This window comes from Nicotiana sylvestris, chromosome 9 (assembly GCF_000393655.2).
Source record: "Nicotiana sylvestris chromosome 9, ASM39365v2, whole genome shotgun sequence".
NCBI classification, from domain to species: Eukaryota; Viridiplantae; Streptophyta; class Magnoliopsida; order Solanales; family Solanaceae; genus Nicotiana; species Nicotiana sylvestris.
In genome coordinates this window covers 114,945,235-114,966,121 of record NC_091065.1, presented here as the reverse complement: position 1 = coordinate 114,966,121, position 20,887 = coordinate 114,945,235, and positions in this window count along the sequence as shown.

Sequence of the window (20,887 nt, the reverse complement as noted above, 5' to 3'; positions counted from 1 at the left end):
GGATCCTGCCCACACCGGCGGTCGTGTTGATAGGGGTATGTAGAGAACGGGTAACCATAAAGCCGGTGGTCCAACTGCCAATGCTTGACAGCAGGGCTGTCCCCTGGAAATATGAAAAAGCAGTGGTAACGTACCAAGGAAAACAGGTGGAAGAAGTCAGTTGTGAAGCGCAAGGGCTGACTCGATCAGGTCGATGTTTTGCTCCGATGGAGTTAAGGAAAACCAACCCAGTGGCAACCAAGAAGCCAGTGTCAGAAGAAGAGGCCGAAGACTTCCTGAGGAAGATGAAAGTGCAAGACTATTCTGTGGTTGAGCAGCTGAGAAAAACACCTGCCCAGATCTCACTATTGTCATTACTCCTCCATTCCGAGGAACATCGCCGAGCCCTGTTAAAAATATTGAACGAGGCCCATGTACCCAGTGAGATTTCTGTAAACCACCTGGAAACCATTGCCAGCAAGATTTTCGAGGTGAACAGAGTGACATTCTCAGATGATGACCTGCCGGTGGAAGGTACAGAGCACAACAAAGCTCTATACCTAGCTGTCAAATGTGAAGACTCGGTGGTAACCCGAGTATTAGTGGATAACGGCTCAAGCGCCAATATTTGTCCATTATCCACCCTGGACCAGTTAAAGATTGACCATGGAAGAATCCGGGAGAATAGCATCTGTGTCCGAGGGTTTGACGGAAACGGAACAGCCACTGTGGGGGATGTTGTACTTGAACTAACCATTGGCCCGGTCCTGTTTACCATGGAATTCCAGGTATTGGACGCCACGGTATCTTACAATTTGCTGTTAGGACGACCTTGGATTCATGCAGCTAAAGCGGTGCCTTCCACCCTACATCAGGCAGTGAAGTTCGAGTGGGAAAGACAAGAGGTCGTGTTGCACGGTGAGGATACAACATGCACCATGGGCGGAACCATTGTGCCTTTCATAGAGACCACTGATGACAAGGGTCCTTGGGTCTACCAGATTCTCGATACAGGGTCGGCCAACAAAATCTCTGAAGGAGAAATCATCCCGCACCCTAGGGTAGCTGCCGCGACAGTCATGATGGTATCGGAGATGCTGGGTAATGGGTTTGTGCCGGGAAAAGGCCTGGGAGTTGAACTTCAAGGGATAGTCCAACCTGTCTCCCTTCCTAAGAATCTGGAAACTTTCGGGTTGGGGTTCAAACCAACCCCAGCAGACAGGAAGCAAGCGCGAAAAATGAAGAAGAGGGTCTGGTTTCTGCCTAAACCAGTACCACGACTCTCGAGGTCTTTTGTTAAAGCTAGTGCCAAGGGGTCAGCGATCCCAAAGATTCAAGGACCTTTGATCGGCATAAATGAAGACCTGAATCAGAGTTTTGAGAGACTATTCGCGGATGTCAGTATGGTGGAAGCTGGAGAGGGTTCCAGCAGGGCAGAGATACAATTTGTGGGGCCTGAGGCCAAGACCAACAATTGGACGGTTACTCCTCTTCCTGTCCGAGGGGAGTCTTGGTAGTAGGCTTTGATTAATGTTTTGTTTGTTTGTTTGTTTGATCGGATTATTCAAGGGTGTAATCCCAATTTTACTTTCGTTTTGTAAAAGTGTGAACCCTTTTTATCCTGCAAATTTAATAAAGTTCTTTTCTTTTGTCCCATTTTAATTTCTGGTTTTGTTCTTTTTCTTTCTGAACAGTTCTCTTTTTACTGGTCCTAATGACATGGCATGCACAGCGGATCTTCGACCTAGTCTAATAAATCAATCTGAATCTGACTCAACAATGCAAGAGGTCGTTTGTGATAATGAATCCGAATGTGACGAAGGAGAAGCCTTCGAAGAAATAAATCGAGAACTGTGCCAATTTGAAGAGAAACCCAAGCCTAACCTAAATGACACTGAGGCTGTGAACCTAGGAGACGCTGATATCATCCAAGAGACCAAAATTAGCATCCACATTGAGCCAAATGTCAAAGCAGAATTGATCGAAACTCTCAGGGAATTCAAAGATGTTTTTGCATGGTCATATGATGATATGCCTGGATTGAGCACCAATTTAGTGGTTCACAAATTGCCCACTGACCCGGCATGCCCTCCGGTCAAGCAAAAACTAAGGAAATTTAAAACAGAAATGAGTGTAAAGATCAAAGAAGAAGTGATCAAGCAATTACAATCGAAGGTCATTCGGGTCACTCGGTATCCCGAATGGTTGGCCAATGTGGTACCAGTCCCAAAGAAGGATGGAAAAATCAGGGTGTGCGTCGACTACCGCAACCTCAACAAAGCAAGTCCCAAGGACAATTTCCCGTTACCCAACATTCATATCCTGATCGATAATTGCGCTGGGCGCGAGATCGGATCCTTTGTGGATTGCTATGCGGGTTATCATCAGATCCTAATGGATGAGGAGGATGCTGAGAAGACAGCATTTATTACGCCATGGGGAACCTACTGCTATCGGGTAATGCCGTTCGGTTTAAAGAACGCTGGGGCAACGTACATGCGAGCAATGACTGCTGTGTTTCATGACATGATACACAAAGAAATAGAGGTGTACGTCGATGATGTGATCATCAAATCTTGGCGTCAGGAGGACCATGTGGCAGACCTAAGGAGATTTTTCCAAAGACTCCGGAGGTATGATATCAAGCTTAACCCGGCCAAATGCGCATTCGGGGTTCCATCAGGAAAGTTGCTAGGATTCATCGTCAGTCGACGGGGGATTGAGTTAGACCCATCCAAAATTGAATCCATCCGAGATTTGCCACCGCCAAGGAACAAAACAGAGGTAATGAGTTTGCTGGGTAGACTCAATTACATCAGCAGGTTCATCGCTCAACTCACAGCAACTTGTGAGCCCATATTTCGGCTACTGAGAAAGGATGCTGCAGAAGGTTGGACGACAGAGTGTCAAGAGGCTTTCGACCAAATCAAAGGGTATCTGTCTAATCCACCCGTGTTGGTCCCGCCTAAGCCCGGGAAACCCCTAATCCTTTACCTGACAGTCTTGGAAAATTCATTTGGTTGTGTACTGGGGCAACATGATGACACAGGAAGGAAGGAGCAGGCCATCTACTATCTTAGCAAGAAATTCACAGTGCATGAGGTCAAGTACACTCAACTCGAGAAAACATGCTGCGCCCTGACTTGGGTAGCTCAGAAGTTGAAGCACTACCTGTCCTCATATACTACTTATCTCATATCCCGCTTGGACCCATTGAAGTATATCTTTCAGAAACCTATGCCCACGGGAAGGTTGGCAAAGTGGCAAATTCTGCTCACAGAGTTTGATATCATCTACGTAACAAGGACGGCCATGAAAGCCCAGGCACTAGCAGACCATTTGGCAGAGAATCCCGTTGACGAAAAATACGAGCCTTTAAGAACGTATTTTCCTGACGAAGAGGTGATGCATACAAATGAGTTGGAATTACCCGAGGAACCGGGTTGGAAGCTTTTCTTTGATGGAGCGGCAAATGCAAAAGGGGTGGGAATAGGGGCAGTACTCATCTCTGAAACAGGACGGCATTATCCTGTTACGGCCCAACTGCGCTTCTATTGCACTAACAATATGGCCGAATATGAGGCTTGCATTCTGGGTCTGCGCTTGGCTGCTGACATGGATGTCCAAGACGTCTTGGTCTTGGGAGACTCGGACCTCTTGGTACATCAAATTCAGGGTGAATGGGAAACACGAGATCTGAAGCTCATACCATACCGACAATGCTTGCATGATCTGAGCAAGCAATTTCGATCGGTGAAGTTCAAACACATCCCGAGAGTTCACAATGAGGTTGCAGATGCTTTAGCCACCTTAGCATCAATGCTGCACCACCCTGACAAAATGTATGTTGATCCTCTGCATATCCAAGTCCGTGATCAGCACGCCTACTGCAATACCATAGAAGAAGAAGCAGATGGCGAACCCTGGTTTCATGATATCAAGGAATATCTCAAAATGGGGATATATCCAGAACATGCCTCTGGAGACCAAAAAAGAGCCCTTCGGCGTTTGTCGAATGGTTTCTTCCTCAGTGGAGGAGTATTGTACAAAAGAACCCCGGATTTGGGGTTGTTGAGATGCATAGATGCCGGGCAGGCAACGACGGTTATGGCGGAAGTACATGCCGGAGTTTGTGGGCCACACATGAGCGGATATGTATTGGCAAGAAAGATCCTTCGAACAGGGTGTTATTGGCTAACCATGGAACACGACTGTATCACTTTCGTAAGGAAATGCCATAAGTGCCAGATACATGGAGATTTGATTCATTCTCCGCCAACAGAGTTACATACGATGTCAGCACCCTGGCCGTTTGTAGCATGGGGCATGGATGTCATTGGGCCCATCGAGCCAGCAGCGTCCAACGGTCATAGGTTCATTCTAGTGACCATTGATTACTTCACCAAATGGGTGGAGGCTAAAACCTTCAAATCGGTAACCAAGAAGGCGGTGGTGGACTTTGTTCACTCCCATATCATCTGCAGATTTGGGATCCCAAAAGTGATCATTACGGATAACGGCGCGAATCTTAATAGCAGCCTGATGAGAGAGGTGTGCCAACAATTCAAGATTACACACCGCAATTCCACCCCATATCGTCCCAAGGCGAATGGAGCAGTCGAAGCAGCCAATAAGAATATCAAGAAGATACTACGAAAAATGGTGGAAGGGTCCAGACAATGGCACGAGAAATTACCCTTTGCTTTGTTGGGGTACCGCACTACCGTCCGGACCTCCATAGGCACAACTCCTTATTTGTTGGTGTATGGAACTGAGGCCGTGATACCAACGGAGGTCGAAATTCCATCCCTCCGAATTGTCGCTGAAGCCGGGATTGATGATGATGAATGGGTAAAAGCTCGATTGGAACAGTTGAGCCTGATAGATGAGAAAAGATTGGCAGCAGTGTGCCATGGTCAACTGTATCAGAAGAGAATGGCAAGAGCATATAACAAGAAGGTGCGCCCCAGGAAGTTTGAGGTAGGGCAGCAGGTGTTAAAGAAGATCCTCCCACATCAGGTCGAAGCAAAAGGCAAATTCGCCCCAAATTGGCAAGGGCCTTATATCGTGACCAGAGTATTGTCCAACGGCGCTCTGTGTTTGACAGATATCGAAGGTAGATGTGTCGACATGGCTATCAATTCAGATGCAGTCAAGAGATATTATGCGTAATTTCTTTAATTATGGCAATTTTTGGTTTATTTGTTTGTATTTGGCATTTGATGGATAATGAGATGACGGAGGCAATTCTTTCTTCTATCCAAACACTGTTTAACCCTTGCTTCCCCCTTTGAGCCTTAAGTAATCCTTTCATACCCCTCTTTTGGAATCACTAATGGAAAGGACATGAAAAAAAAAAAAGAAAAAGAAGAAGAAAAAGAAGATGAAATCATAAAGAAATACAAAACCGTGGGAACTACGTTTGACCTGATTCCTCAAAGAGGATACGTAGGCGCCTCACGGCTCGGTCATAGTATGCATCATAATAAATATAGGATGCATAATGTACATAGTATGCATAATAGACACAGCGTGCGTAATGCACGTAGCACAACATAAAAGTAAAAAATAAATAAATTCCCCAAGCAAGAAAACTGGGGCAGAAGTTATGTTTTAAGTTCCAACAAAGGTTTGATTCCAAAAGTTGTAGCACATCACCCTCCAAGCTGTTTTCATTAGCCTTCCTTCAATCCCACACCAAAACCAACATCGACATCCAAAAGACCTCCCGATCAATGTTCGAGAGATGCCAAATCCGGCAAATAAGGCCGAGAATGATACACCGATCCCCAGCAAAGAAAAGGATCGTAAGACTGGGAATGAGTTGATAGTCAAAAGAATCTCCAGAAGAGAGGATCATATCTACAACACCCCGATTCCTCGAAAAGAAATAAAATGAGAGAGTCTCATCGGTGAAAACCTTCACAGGCACCGAGAGGCGATGTAAGATGAGGGAAATGAAATGAGAGAGTCTTATTGGTGAAAACCTTCACAGGCACCATAAGGCGCCGGGAGATGAGAGAAAAGAGAGAGTCTCATTAGTGAAAACCCCTCGAAGGGCACTATGAGGCGACAAGATAGAGCAGCGAAACCTACCACATTCGCAACAAGATGAACATCCATTTATCATCCCCAGCAAGTCAGCCCGTCGGACAAATCAATTGATACAAATAGACTGGGTCGGGAATCTATGGTGCATGTCATGATCACGGGGACCAGTTGTGTCATCCAGATAAGTTCTTTTGATTGTCTCCTCCCACAAAAGATTGGTTCAGAAAGATTTTCTCTTTTCCATATCTTTATTTTCTTTTCCTAAAAAAGTGTTCTTTAAAGGATTTTTCAAAGCTTACTACCAGAAACCGAAGGGAAATTCACCCAATGCAGGGTAATACAAACAGTCTTAAAAGGCCGGCCCCAGGCGATGCAGGGACTGTGCTCGGAAATGTTGGAAGAAGTAAGCTCCAAAGGGAGTGGTTTCGGGAGTTAGAAGCAGACTCCCACATCATGTGTTTTAAAAGAAAGCAGAAAAGGGGATAAATTGAAAACCATATCCCCAGCAGGCTAGAGATCCCCAACAGGCAACTTTGCCTGCCAACCCATTATGGGGACAAAGAGCAAGAAAAGGGGAGAGAGAAAAATGGCTCGCCAGAAAGGCACCCTCTACCCCCACGATTAAAACTGACTAAAACCTTTTGTCTTTTGCAGGAGAGCCAAGAATTGATGACGGCAACAAGATGCAATGCCATGGAAGTTACCAAAAACCGGGGCAGAAAATTTTCTGCCGATTGTCGAAAATTTTCTCGGAAGAACGGGGAGACAACGGGAATACTTTTAAGTTCTAGGTCGCCCACCAGTATAATGCGGGAATACTTTTAAGTTCTAGGTCGCCCACCAGTATAATGCGGGAATACATTTAAGTTCTAGGTCGCCCACCAGTATAATGCGGGAATACTTTTAAGTTCTAGGTCGCCCACCAGTATAATGCGGGAATACATTTAAGTTCTAGGTCGCCCACCAGTATAATGCGGGAATACTTTTAAGTTCTAGGTCGCCCACCAGTATAATGCGGGAATACATTTAAGTTCTAGGTCGCCCACCAGTATAACGCGGGAATACATTTAAGTTCTAGGTCGCCCACCAGTATAATGCGGGAATACTTTTAAGTTCTAGGTCGCCCACCAGTATAATGCGGGAATACATTTAAGTTCTAGGTCGCCCACCAGTATAATGCGGGAATACATTTAAGTTCTAGGTCGCCCACCAGTATAATGCGGGAATACTTTTAAGTTCTAGGTCGCCCACCAGTATAATGCGGGAATACTTTTAAGTTCTAGGTCGCCCACCAGTATAATGCGGGAATACATTTAAGTTCTAGGTCGCCCACCAGTATAATGCGGGAATACATTTAAGTTCTAGGTCGCCCACCAGTATAATGCGGGAATACTTTTAAGTTCTAGGTCGCCCACCAGTATAATGCGGGAATACATTTAAGTTCTAGGTCGCCCACCAGTATAATGCGGGAATACTTTTAAGTTCTAGGTCGCCCACCAGTATAATGCGGGAATACTTTTAAGTTCTAGGTCGCCCACCAGTATAATGCGGGAATACTTTTAAGTTCTAGGTCGCCCACCAGTATAATGCGGGAATACTTTTAAGTTCTAGGTCGCCCACCAGTATAATGCGGGAATACATTTAAGTTCTAGGTCGCCCACCAGTATAATGCGGGAATACTTTTAAGTTCTAGGTCGCCCACCAGTATAATGCGGGAATACTTTTAAGTTCTAGGTCGCCCACCAGTATAATGCGGGAATACTTTTAAGTTCTAGGTCGCCCACCAGTATAATGCGGGAATACATTTAAGTTCTAGGTCGCCCACCAGTATAATGCGGGAATACATTTAAGTTCTAGGTCGCCCACCAGTATAATGCGGGAATACATTTAAGTTCTAGGTCGCCCACCAGTATAATGCGGGAATACTTTTAAGTTCTAGGTCGCCCACCAGTATAATGCGGGAATACTTTTAAGTTCTAGGTCGCCCACCAGTATAATGCGGGAATACATTTAAGTTCTAGGTCGCCCACCAGTATAATGCGGGAATACATTTAAGTTCTAGGTCGCCCACCAGTATAATGCGGGAATACTTTTAAGTTCTAGGTCGCCCACCAGTATAATGCGGGAATACTTTTTCTAGGTCGCCCACCAGTATAACGCGGGAATACATTTAAGTTCTAGGTCGCCCACCAGTATAATGCGGGAATACATTCAGCTCTAGATTTTGGAATCAGTCACCCCACCTGAAGACGGAAGGTTACGACAGAGATCCCCAAACGGGAAACAATAAAATCCTCAGCACCAAGAAGCAGACAACTGCAAAAGCAAGCGCACATTCAAAGGGAAGAAGGAACGCGTCTCAAAAGAGCAGTTTGGGAACGCTATGGCATGCCCAACATAACAATTCTGATGAAAAGCCATACCACTGAGGAAACCATTGAAAGATTTAAAGAAGAAAGTCGTATCCCCAGCGGGTCAAGCAAAGTGACGAAAACTGGCATTCAAACGTCAGCGAAGGATCAGCATCATCTCCAAGTTCACAAAATACAGGCGTCAGAGGAAAGCATTAGCCGACAAGAAAGCAAGACAACAAGAACAAGTGGGAGATAGATGAGACCTCATACTCTAGCTTAACTTCTTGTTTTTCCTTTTAGAGCAATGTAATAGGGAGATCGGTTGAGCAGTAGCATCCTACAGCAGCATGCAACAGCGCACAACAACAGCAAGCAATACAGTCACATGGTAGTCCCAGCTACCAAAATTTCCCGAACTACATTGACCTGATTCCTGTTCAGCCCAGGATATGTAGGAAACCTCCGAAGCAAAGGTTCGGTCAAATCTTTTTCAAAAATGCTTCACACGGAGTATTCGGACGGGCAAAAATCGCTCGCTTTATCTTTGCGCGAAAACCCTTCGTGTCTCCGTGCAAAGAGGGGCAGCTGTAAGCACGTGATTTTTGCTTTACGGACATTCGCTCCAAAAGAAAATAAAAATAGTGACAAATGGCTTCGTTGTACAATTGTTCGAGTTTTCATGTGTTGTTAGTCACTTGTGGATCTGTCCATTCTTTTTTTTGCATTTAATCATTAACAAACAAAATACAAAATATATGTATTAGGATGGTTAAACCATAATTCGGTCAGTAAAAGAAAATTCAAAAAATATATATGTGCACCGTTCGCCCTAGGCTCTTAGCTAACCTACGTAAATATTTTTGTGATAATTGTGTTAAAATGTTGCATTGTTGTTTAATTCCGTTACCTTATTATTTGTTATTTTTATTTTGTTTAAAAGAAAAGAAAAAATAATAAGAAAGAAAACAAAAGCAAAAGAGTAGGGAAAATCGGTTTGGGCCAAGAAATGAAACAAAATAGGCCCAAGACCAGGACACAGATCCAGTCCAAACACAGGCTGCCCGGACACGTCCCAAACGACGTCGTATCAGCGCCTCAATCTGAGCCGTTGATTCATGGCAATCAAACGGTCCAATACAGCCCCTGCTAAGTCGAAACGACGTCGTTTCAGGCAAGTTAATCTGGGCCGTTCATTCCCATTGATCCAACGGATCCAGGCCTTCCTCTAAACCCGTCAACATGACCCGATCCAATCCCCTACCCGGTCATAACCCACTATCATCTCCCGAACGACGTCGTCCCTCCTCAATGGTTAGATCCTGGCCCTTGATCTCAATTGATCCAATGGCCAGGATCTAAACCCTCAATACATATATAAACCTAACCCCCTTACCCCACGCCCCAAGCCACACCCCCCCCTCGGCCACTATTCACCATCTTCCCCAGGCTCCCTTTCCTCTCAAACCCTAGCAGCCTAGGTTTCCCACCATAAGCCTGGCAACCACAGTTCCGATGACCACCAAAATAACACCCCCGATGCACCCGACCATCCTGAACACGAATCCACTAACCACAAGCCTCGAATCACTTCCGTTCGTCTCGAATCTTCGTTTGAAGATTTGAGTCGAACCTGGACCTATGCCAAACCACCCCATCTTCATGCTAGACACTCTCCTGACCTTCCTCGTGACCAAACCAAGCTTGGTTTGGTCCGAATCCACCCACAACTCCCAAAAATCCAGATCTGGAAATCCAGACTTCTGAAGCACATGCACCTGGGGAATCCGGCCAGTTTTGACATAGGTTTGAGGTCTAATAGACCTTAACCAAGGTGTTCTCATGTGAGAACACCCTGATTAAGGTTTGTTCGGCCTCAAAGGTTCGAAGTCGAGTTTGATTTGGGTCTGTTTGGTTTAAACATTTTGGTAAGTTTTCCGTTCTTTTGTTTTATTTCCAAATAAGTTGTCAGCATATCTCTTTGTGTTTGTTTGTTATTTTGTTACTTCTTCCAGATTTCTTTCATCTCTGTTAAAGACCCTTTATTTGGTCGATTGTCTTCTGTTTGTTCTGAATACACTCTGTGATAAACATGATCGTCAGTTAGATTAATCGTCAAAGGAACTAATTCATATAGGCCCAGTAATTTAATAAAAGTTGTCTGATACCCTTTAGGTCCCCGAACGTGTTGTTTATATGAGCGACTGATTATTACCTGCTATAATTAGTATAGTCGACTCGATAAATGTCGTCGATTAGTTTTCTATAACTAATGGATCGAAGGAGCTAGGAGTTTCACATAACTAATTAAACTCGGACACTGGCTGGATGACCTAGTAATGTTTGAAATGGTCTGTTGGCATTATAAAAATGACTAAAAGGGTTCAGTCTAGGCAGTCCTGAGTTCGAGTTTTCATCAGTGCAAAAATGCCCTAATGCTGCAATAGGCAGGGGCAGTAATAATCAAGGTTAACGGGGGTATTCTGGGGTGTTTAAAAAGAACAGAAGTAATTAGTTTAAGTGAGCTGACAAAAAGGGTACTAACTTAGGATTAAACTAATACCAATGGGGGAACAAGACACAAGGGTATGGGGGCTCAAAATGAATAAACAAATGAGCCCATAATTCTGGATTAAACAAAACCAGGCGTGGGGAATAAAGGGAGCTGACACCAAGCATGCTGAGCATGGGCTTAAAAGAGTATGGGCATTCTGCCAATTGGCAGGCAGGGCAGCTCAGCTGTAATGGTGCATTTGGCCTATAAATAGGCCATTTGATAACTAAAACAGGGGTTGAAGTTTAAGGGTCTTAGGCTGAAGTTTAAGGGTCTTAGGCTGAAGTTTAAGGGTCTTAGGCTGGACATTTTTGAGTCTGGAGAGAAAGAAAAAAAAACAAAAAGAAAATTTCAGAATATTGTAACAAAACACTGTCTGAAAACTGCTTAGGAGTTCAAGTTAGCCAAGCTGTCTTTGCTAATTGTTGTTGGTTATTTGCCGAGCTGTTTGTGATTGTTGAACTGCTGGTGCTGTTATATTGAATACTCTGGTTTTCTGTTGGTTCATCATTCTGTTCCTGGGACTGCTTGTTTGTTGCTCGACCACTTGTGAGCTTCATCATTGTGGCTGGTTGTTGTTGCTGTGTTGTTGGTGTTATCTGCTGTTGCTGTATTCACTGCATATTGCTTAGCTGATCATTCCTTTCTTCTTTGTCCTCCTTACCAGGTACACAATCGATACCACTAATGTAACTGAGAGTTTGAACATAAATGCAAAAGAGAGGACCTGCAGATTGTTTATATACACGTGGACTGTTGTGTTAAATGTCATGTAGTATATAGTAGTTACATTTTTGTTTGGATAATAGAAGTAGCCTACATGCTTAGTGTATCAATGCAGGTTAATGCATGCTAGTCATGTATGTGTGCTGTTAGGTGAAAAAAAAACATTCCCAGTGTAATAAGTTGTACCTTTAGACTTAGTCTGAGGGTGTAATATATTCTCTAATGTAAGCCAAATAGGAAAACTATCCACTTTAGTTAAAATTCTTTCTCCTTTTGCCAGATTGTCCCATATAAATTGATAAACTCATTTCACAGAACAAAGAATCAGTCCTAGGCCTCAATCTCATGAAGGCCGAGCCCAAATCGAAACAAATCAGTTAGGCCCATATCGAAAAAGGGGGCCTAAGTCTGGCCATCTCGCATGAGCTAGGTTTGGGCCCATAATTTTCGGCTAGTTATCCATAATCGCAGTCACATTTTATTATTCTGTAAAAGCATTTTAAATCCTGTTATAAGTAAACTCGCAATCATGTAATTAATTAGGACTGTCTACCGTTTTCAATTGATAGAGACGAACACGACAAGAAACGTAGTTGCTATAGGATATCCTTTTAAAATAAGAACGAGATGAGCCTCGATGAAAATAAACAAAACACGCAGATGCGGGGCCCTTGTTAAATGTAAATCATTGAAGCATTTAGTTTCCCGGACGGGTTGTTTAGCAAATCTCACAACCTTCCTAAAATGACAACACGTTAGTCTCTTTAGGATACGCTTTAATAAACTTTACCTTCTTAAACTCGGGTGCACATTTATGTGACCCAAATCCGAATCTCGACGGATTCGAAATGCCTCTCTAATCACGGGTACATTGACTGTGACGTGGTTCGAGATGCATGTCCATGACGTTGCAAATTCATTAGAAATAAAGAACGAGGTGAGCCTCGCCAAATAAAAATACAAATTGCGGGGCCCTCAATAAATATTGCTTTAAAAATTGTTTAGGCTTCGGGATGGACCGTTTAGTAAAATTCCACGGTCCTACCCAAAATAAATACGCTAGTCGCTTTAGGCGCGCCTTTAATAATTTAATTTCCTTAAACTCGGGTGCACATTGATGTGACCCAAATCCAAATCTCAACGGAGTCAAAGTGTGTCGACGACCACGGGTACATTGATTGTAACGCGGTTCGAGATACATTTTCACAACGTTGCAATTCTTGATAAAAACAGTAAATGATAAAAGCGGTTAAAAGTTAAATTTTGCACATAAGTTCACACTTGTATAAAATCAGATAATCAAGCCGAATATAACAGTTGAGCGACCGTGCTAGAACCACGGAACTCGGGAATGCCTAACACCTTCTCCCGGGTTAACAGAATTCCTTATCCGGATTTCTGGTACGCAGACCATAATATAGAGTCATTCTTTTCCTCGATTCGGGATTAAAATTGGTGACTTGGGACACCCTAAATCTCCCAAGTGGCGACTCTGAATAATTAAACCAATCCCGTTTCGATTGTCCTTTAATTGGAAAAAACTCCCCTGCGCCCCCGCGGGCGCATAAAAGTGAGGTGTGACAGTTATATCAATTTGAAATGATATTGTTTCATCATGCGTCATTATGGCGCGCGTTCCCCATACGTTACATCATTTCCCTTGTTTCTTTTGTTTAGAAATTAATGAGGCGACGTTTGGTTTTTCTCGATTGGGGTGCCTATAATCTTATAAATAAAGATAGGCACTCCTCATTTGAGTTGTTGTATTTTTAGAGCATTTGAAACCCAAGTTCTTTGCTTCTTCGAGTTTTCAGCTTCTGTGCTCTCTTTTCCCCTTCAGTATCTTTTGTTATCGTTATCTCCTTCATCTTTATATTTCTTTTTCGCACAATCAGAAAAAATGGCAAGTGCTTCATCTGACCTCGTGACGCTGACTGCGGATGCATCTCCTCATGAGGAAGGGACGGCCATGGTGGAAGATGAAAACTTCCCCACCGTGGACGAGATAATCCCACGCTCCGGGAAGGCTAAGTCATACTTCAAAAACCTACCTGAGGATGAACCTTAACCTGTCATTTCTACGATGGATGCGGCGGCGATTACTACATTTAGGACTAAGTGGCGAATCCAAGCCCATGTTGAAATCATTCATGCTGGTAGTGATGTAGTACAAGTACATCGCCTAGGGTACTGCGTATTTTACGTGTACCCGTTTGTCGTCGGCTACACGCTTTCTTTTCCTTCCTTGGCGGAGGATTTTTGTTGTTTTTACATCGTATTCCCGGATCAGCTCTCTCCGTACATATACAAGTTTTTCCTCATGCTCAACAAATACGTGGAGCTGTCTAGCCGCGGTATTTCTCTACGCCATATGCTTCACCTCTTCGCCCCAAGTTTCCACAGGGGCACGATGATTCATATGCGCCATTGGGGAACTAAGGGGTTGGTGGTGAGTCGGGTTTTGCCCTACACTGTAGGGAGTGGTCGCATTTTAATAAGAGGTTTGGGCATAGACCTGCGGCTGGTAAATGACCTTTGGCTTTAATCGTTGACCTTTATACTGTCATTTCTATCTTCTTATCTCTTTGTTTATAGGTCGGAGGGCCTCAAGGAGGGCGAGGGATCCTATGCCTTTTTGCCAGTTGGGTATCTCTGTTAAGCCCGTATTCGTCGTGGCTGCAAGTGAGCCTGCTCAGGCCGCTACTGTTTCACGAACTATAGCTTTGCGCGAGCTTCGTTGCTCAGATGTTGTTCACCTGGCAGGGATTTCGGCCCCCGCAGTTCATTTGGTGGACGAATCGTCAGAGGGAGAAGACGATGAGGCTCCTTTAAAGAGGCCGAGGACAGGTGCTGACGGAGTGACTATTACCAAGGGGACTTCGAGGGGTAAACCTGTATTGACAGTGTACGAATCGGGCGATGGCACTAGTTTGGGCGTGGAAGTCGTGCCTCCTTCGGTCGTGGAGATAGCTCTCTTGGAAGGGTGACAGAGTTCGGAGGCCGTTATGGTCATTCGAGTGGTCCATCAACTTCACAACAGGTCTGTGCTCTCTCTTCAGCCAGCGATAGGGCAAAGGGCAAAGGGCATAGTTGTATATGACTAAGAATTCGGTTCAGATATTGACCCCGAGGACATAAGAATGTTTGAGGCGGGGTTTACTCGGGTGGAGGCGGTAACGAATGATTCTTCCGAAGTAAGATTTGTTGGAGTACATGGTGAGACTGGTGCCCTAATTTTCCCTTCTTTGTTCTGCTACTGAAAGCAGGGCCCTTCAGGAGATCAACGATGCTGGCCTATCACGGGGCATAGCCGAAATGGCTTTGAGGGTGAGTTTACTGCTTTCTTCATTTTATGTCTTCTACTCTTGCTGATTTTGTCTTTCTGTTTTTTTTTTTCCAGACTTTTATTTTGGAGACTGAGAGTCTTCGCCGTGAGGAGAGGCGGGCTTCCGCTTTTCAAAAAATGGTTATCATAGATACCGTGATAAGTGCCGCGAGATGCATGCACGACTCAGGGCGGGCGGCAATCCTCAGTCCCTTAGGGAGGAGTTGGAGCGGAAGGATGAGGACCTGATGCGGCCTATGGGCAGATGCAGCGAACTAGAGGGGCTTCTTAATGATAAAGAAGAAGAGCTCGAGGTGGGTAAGGGTGTTGCGGCTGAGTATATTGATCTTCAGGTGAAGGTGGTGGCCCTGCGGGCGGAGCTTGAGCAACGTGACTCTAGGATCGCCGGTCTAAGTGTTGAACGGGCGGAGAAGGTGACCGAATTAAAAGGGAAGGCAACCGAGTTGGAGAGGGCCGAAGGAGCCCGAGTAGCGGCCTTGGCGAGGGCAGTAGCACTAGAAGATACTATCCGCGTTCTCGGGTCTGAGCGTGCAATTGAGATAGAAACAACCGCTATGAGAGAGGCGCGGCTTGCTGAGAGAATTGGCGAACTTGAGAGATAAGTCTCGACCCTAGGTGATCAAATTGCTGCTCTCGAGGCTAAGAGGGCTCAATTGTTGGCTTATACTCCTCCTACGTCTGCCTCTGTTGATGTTCCTCGCCCTTGTATGAGATGTGGATCCACACTGAGGCTCAGCGGGATATATACAAGGGTTTGTTGGCAGTGGGGAGTGTTTCTGAAGTTGCTTTCGAAGAGGCTCAAGTTAAAGCGTGTGAGGCCTGGCTTGCCTGTGGTTATGACCCCGCAATGCCAGAGGCCGGTGGAGTTGATAAGGCCGAGGATGGGCATGGCTTTGACAAGGAACATTCTGATGGAGAGGGTGATGGTGGAGGTGAAGCTGCTGAACCAAGCGGAGAGAGAGATGACGGTGTGGATCGAGATAATGCTGAATGAAGCTCTTGTACTTAATTTATCCTCCTGTACTTAATTTTTTCTTTTTTTTACTTGGTTGGTTGGTTGCCCCCCCCCCCTTTTGGCCCTTTGTAAGACGCTATTTTTTCTTTGAACGTAATGGTTGATTCGTCCTTGATTGTATGCCTTTGGCCTTTCCTTCTCTTTTCTTTTCGAATTTCTTGGATTTTCTTGTAATAAGTCCTTGACTTTTGGTAGTTAACTCGAGTGGGATCGAATTTGACCTGCTGATTTGGGCGAGGTTGAGCTTGACTTGTTAATTCGAGCGAGGTCAGTTTTGACGTGCTAATTCGAGCGAGGTCGAATGTGACTTGCTAACTTGAATGAGGTCGAATTTAATTTGTTAATTCGAGCAAGGTCATATTTGACCTGCTAATTCGATCGAGGTCGAATTTAACTCTTAATGAATTCGAGCAAAGTAGAATGTATGTTAATTCGAGCGAGGTTAAATGTATGTTAATTCGAGCAAGGTCGAATGTATGTTTATTCGAGCGAGGTCTAATGTATGTTAATTCAAGCGAGGTCGAATGTAGATTGATTCGAGCAAGGTTGAATGTAAGTCGATTTGAGCGAGGTCGAATGTAAGTCGATTCGAGTGAGGTCGAATGTAGACTTAGAAAATAATTCAAGTGAGATCGAATGTATAATTCCTTTGCATTGGCCTGATTGTGTACATTTGGTGTGGTGTAAGAATGTCATACTACTTTGTTTATTCAATGGAGAATATTATATGTTTCTGTTCGATCCGTACATGCATTCGAGGAGTCCCAGTCTATCTAGTCCCTGCATCGCTCGGCCTAGAGGAGTAGTCGATAGGCGGGGCGATGAATGACTTGCTCAAGCTTCGGGTCGTCTTAATGTATGGACGAGATCAAATTTTGGCTAGTTGTATCATCGCATAGTTGCTTTGGCGAGTGCATGGGTGAGTTTCACGCACTTGTGTTCTGTCTGCATGTTGGAGAGGCTCGTATGTTTTTCGGGCTGGTGACCCAGTCCCAGTCTATATATACTTTTCCTTTATGGTGTTAAGCCCCAACTTGTTGGAGAGATTCGTATATTTTTCGGGATAGTGACCCAGTCCCAGTCTATATAGAATTTTCCTTTATGGGTAAATTTTGAAAAAATAAAATTAATTCCTTATTGTGGACCATAGGGAGCATGTAGTTTTACTAGTCAAAGTGATTTGATTTCATCACTTTTGGAGTAACTATACGAAAGTTACTCTCCCGTTCACTTTTACTTGTCCAGTATTTTACAAATATATTTTCACTTTTACTTGTCACTTTTCGCATATCAAGAAAGAACAATTTTTTTCCTGTTATACCCACAGTATTAATTACTCACTTCAAATTATTTTCTCAAATCCATTAAAAATATGCATCAATTAATATGAATATCATGGTAAATTATGCACTTCATTTATTATTTCTTAAGAGGTGTGCAAAGTCAACAATGAACGCGTAAAAATGAATGAAGGGAGTATATTCGTGGCCAATTGCAAGTTGAGTGAATGCAACACGGACAATCAATCTAAGTGGTGAATTTGCAGTATTGAAGGAGTTTTGTTCAAAATTTAGTTAATTAATTAGCTTGGAGTTTACTATTTAAGACTTCTCTACAACGGGCAGTGGGAAATGGATCGTCATCTTGAAAACTGGTTATAATAAGCATTTTTTAAGAGAAAATTTCGGGAGAAATTCAAAAATAGCTAGATTTATAAGTGGTTATTCAAAAATAGTCACAGTTTCAAAAGTAATCGAAATTTAGTCACTTTTTATGTCAAGATAAATCTGAACGAAAACACTATTCAAAATAGGGGAAAATACTTTAGTATTATATACTGGAATTCCAATACAATGTACTGGAACTCCATTATATTATACTGAAGTTCCAGCATAAGTATACTGGAACTCCAGTATAATTCCAGTATAATATACTGGAACTTTCTGCATGTTGGAATTCCAGCATAATATGCTGTAAGTTCATACACAAGTGCACCGATCTCTAGTATATTATGCTGAAACTTTCCGTGTTGGAGCAAAATAGTGGCTATTTTTCAATGACTTTGCAAACAGTGGCTATTTTTGAATGACCAATTCAAAAATAATAGGCTAAATTTCAACATCCAACTCCAATAGATTCTCGAAATTACTATTTAATTTTTAAAAAAAGATTGCCCAAACTTTTAAGTTAATTTTCGAATCAGTAATTGTAACTCAAATATTGGTTCAATAAATCAATTCTATTTGAATAGTAAAATTTAGATTTTTAACAAGTTTAAATATGTGCGTTTAATTCTTTCTTTTTTGAAGGGGTAAGTTGGCACATTAGTTCAATCTACCTTGTTGATATTGATATATACTAGAGGGATATTCTTTTATATTACAATACTCTAATTCTCTCTCTCTTTTTTTCTTTTTTCTTTTTTTATACCTTAAGTGCTATATTTATAATCCAAATGTCGGCATATCTTATTTCAGATTATGATATTAACTTAACTACTAGTAGAGAAATTCTTTATAACTTCTTTTTTAAATTTACTGCTAATTTGGATGGATTTTAAATATTACATAATTGATTTCAAATAGTTTTTGAATTTTGAGTGTCGATTAATGAAATCATTGATATATATATATATATATATATATATATATATATATATATATATATATATATATATATATATAATTTTATCTTTTACTGCTTATTCTCCTAGTTGTAGGGGAGGAGCCATGGTGTATGTTATTCGCTGATGACATAGTTTTGATTGATGAGTCGTGAACTAGTGTTAACGAGAGATTGGGGGTCTGGAGGCAGGCTCTTGAGTCTACGGGCTTCAGGTTGAGCAGGACGAAGACGGAATACCTGAAATGTAAGTTCAGCGCTAAGTCGAGGGAAGTTGGCGTGGAAGTAAGGCTTGAATCACATGTCATCCCAAGTAGTGACAATTTCAAGTACTTTGGGTCGGTTATCGAAATGGGAGGGGAGATCGACGAAGATATCACACATATTGGGGTGCAGTGGATGAAGTGGAGGTTAGCATCTGGAGTCCTGTGTGACAAAAGAGTGTCACCGATACTCAAAGGTAAGTTTTACAAAGTGGTGGTTAGACTGTTACACCTCACAAGATTATGTCGATGTTACACTCCATAATATTGTACGTTGGATTTGTCATAAGATAATTGAAATCAGTTCAAGGACAAGATTATTTTGAGGTTATAAGTATTATGTTATTTCAAATAAGGGATAAGCAAATTCGTGAAGGTGAAATGGTAAGCGAATCAAAGAAAATGAGTTTTGACGAAGTTTGACATTTTGAGATAAAATACGGTCCAAACTATAATACCCCATATTTATGGACTAGTGTCATACAAAGTACCACATGATCATGATAGTAAGGTATATAAAGTGTGTTAAAAGTGAGTAGTATTTTAAGTAATTTGAGATAAATCTTAATTATGTAGATAATTGGACAATTATGGATTTTAGTGAGAGATTAACTAAGTAATTAAGTTATTTGGATAAGCCCCCAACGTGGCAACAATTAAGTGTGGATTATAGCCCAAATAAGTGACTCTTACACCTGTAGCAAGGTGGCACAATTAAAGAGATTTGTGGCCAAGTCATCATCATAAGTAGGCTCACACCAACCAAGATTAAAAGCCTCTCAAAATCACTTAAGAGAGATGCTTGCATCTCTACAATGAAATGAAGGGGAGCTTCAGTAATTCATACGAGATTGTATCATGTAATAACAGTGCGAAATGCAATTCTAAGAGAGTATGGTCCAATTTTTCTCAAGAATATCATACGAATTTTTTCCTACTTCAATCCGCCGTTATTTATTTTTTGCAAAAGACTTGTGTTAGAGGGATTGTCAAGAGAATCGATTCAGGTATGGTAAGGTTATCCCTTCGTTCCTTTTGACATGATCCATACGACACAAACAAAATGAGTAAATGCACAACTTTCATAAATGCGTCTATTAATAGAAGCATTAGGGGTGCCTATGTTCTTGATTCCCCATATGTCCTATTATTTTATCGTATGTTCATGGGTCTCAGAAAAAACGTAAGTTGATAAAGTTTATTTCATGATATTAATCAAAGGCGTAATGATCTTAAGACATACCAAGAAACTTTATTAACTCACTTCTTATGCATTGCTTTCAGTTATACATGCACATTGTCCCATGACCAGATGTATTGCATTCAATTATACATGCACATTGTCACAAAAGTCAGAGAGTGTCCCCCAAGTACTACAACAAAAGATTAGCTAAGGAAATAAGGAAGAAGGCTTCAACCTAAGCATAGTAACTTGAAGAAGAAATGGTTTTGTAACAACAGTCTCACTACAACATTATATGCACTCCATAAGAAAGTGGCACCTATCGTGGCTAATGAACGGGAAATAAAATCAAAAGTAATATTCGAGATCATATGAGTTGCACGAAAATTCCGGCATGCGTGGGAACTAAGGTAAGCTAAGTATACACACAACAAGGGGCTCAAAGACCAGGAAAAACAATAGCTTACATTTATAGAAAGCTGAGAAGGAACAAAAGGAATTATTCGATCAATGATCCAGAGTTAGAGCTCGTTTGGATGGGCTTATTTTAAGTGGATTTTAAGTCAAAATAGCTTTTAAGCCATAAGTTAGAAATTCTAGCTTTTGGCTTGTTTTTGTCATTTTAACTTAAAAACAAGGGCTTAAAAACACTTTTTTACTCTATCCAAACACTACAAAAGAGCTTAAAAGTTATTTTGGCTTAAAAGCACTTAAAATAAGTCAATCCAAACGGGCACTTAGTTACTTTATGAATACACTTAATATTTCGGACTATTATCCATGCAATATATGTGTTG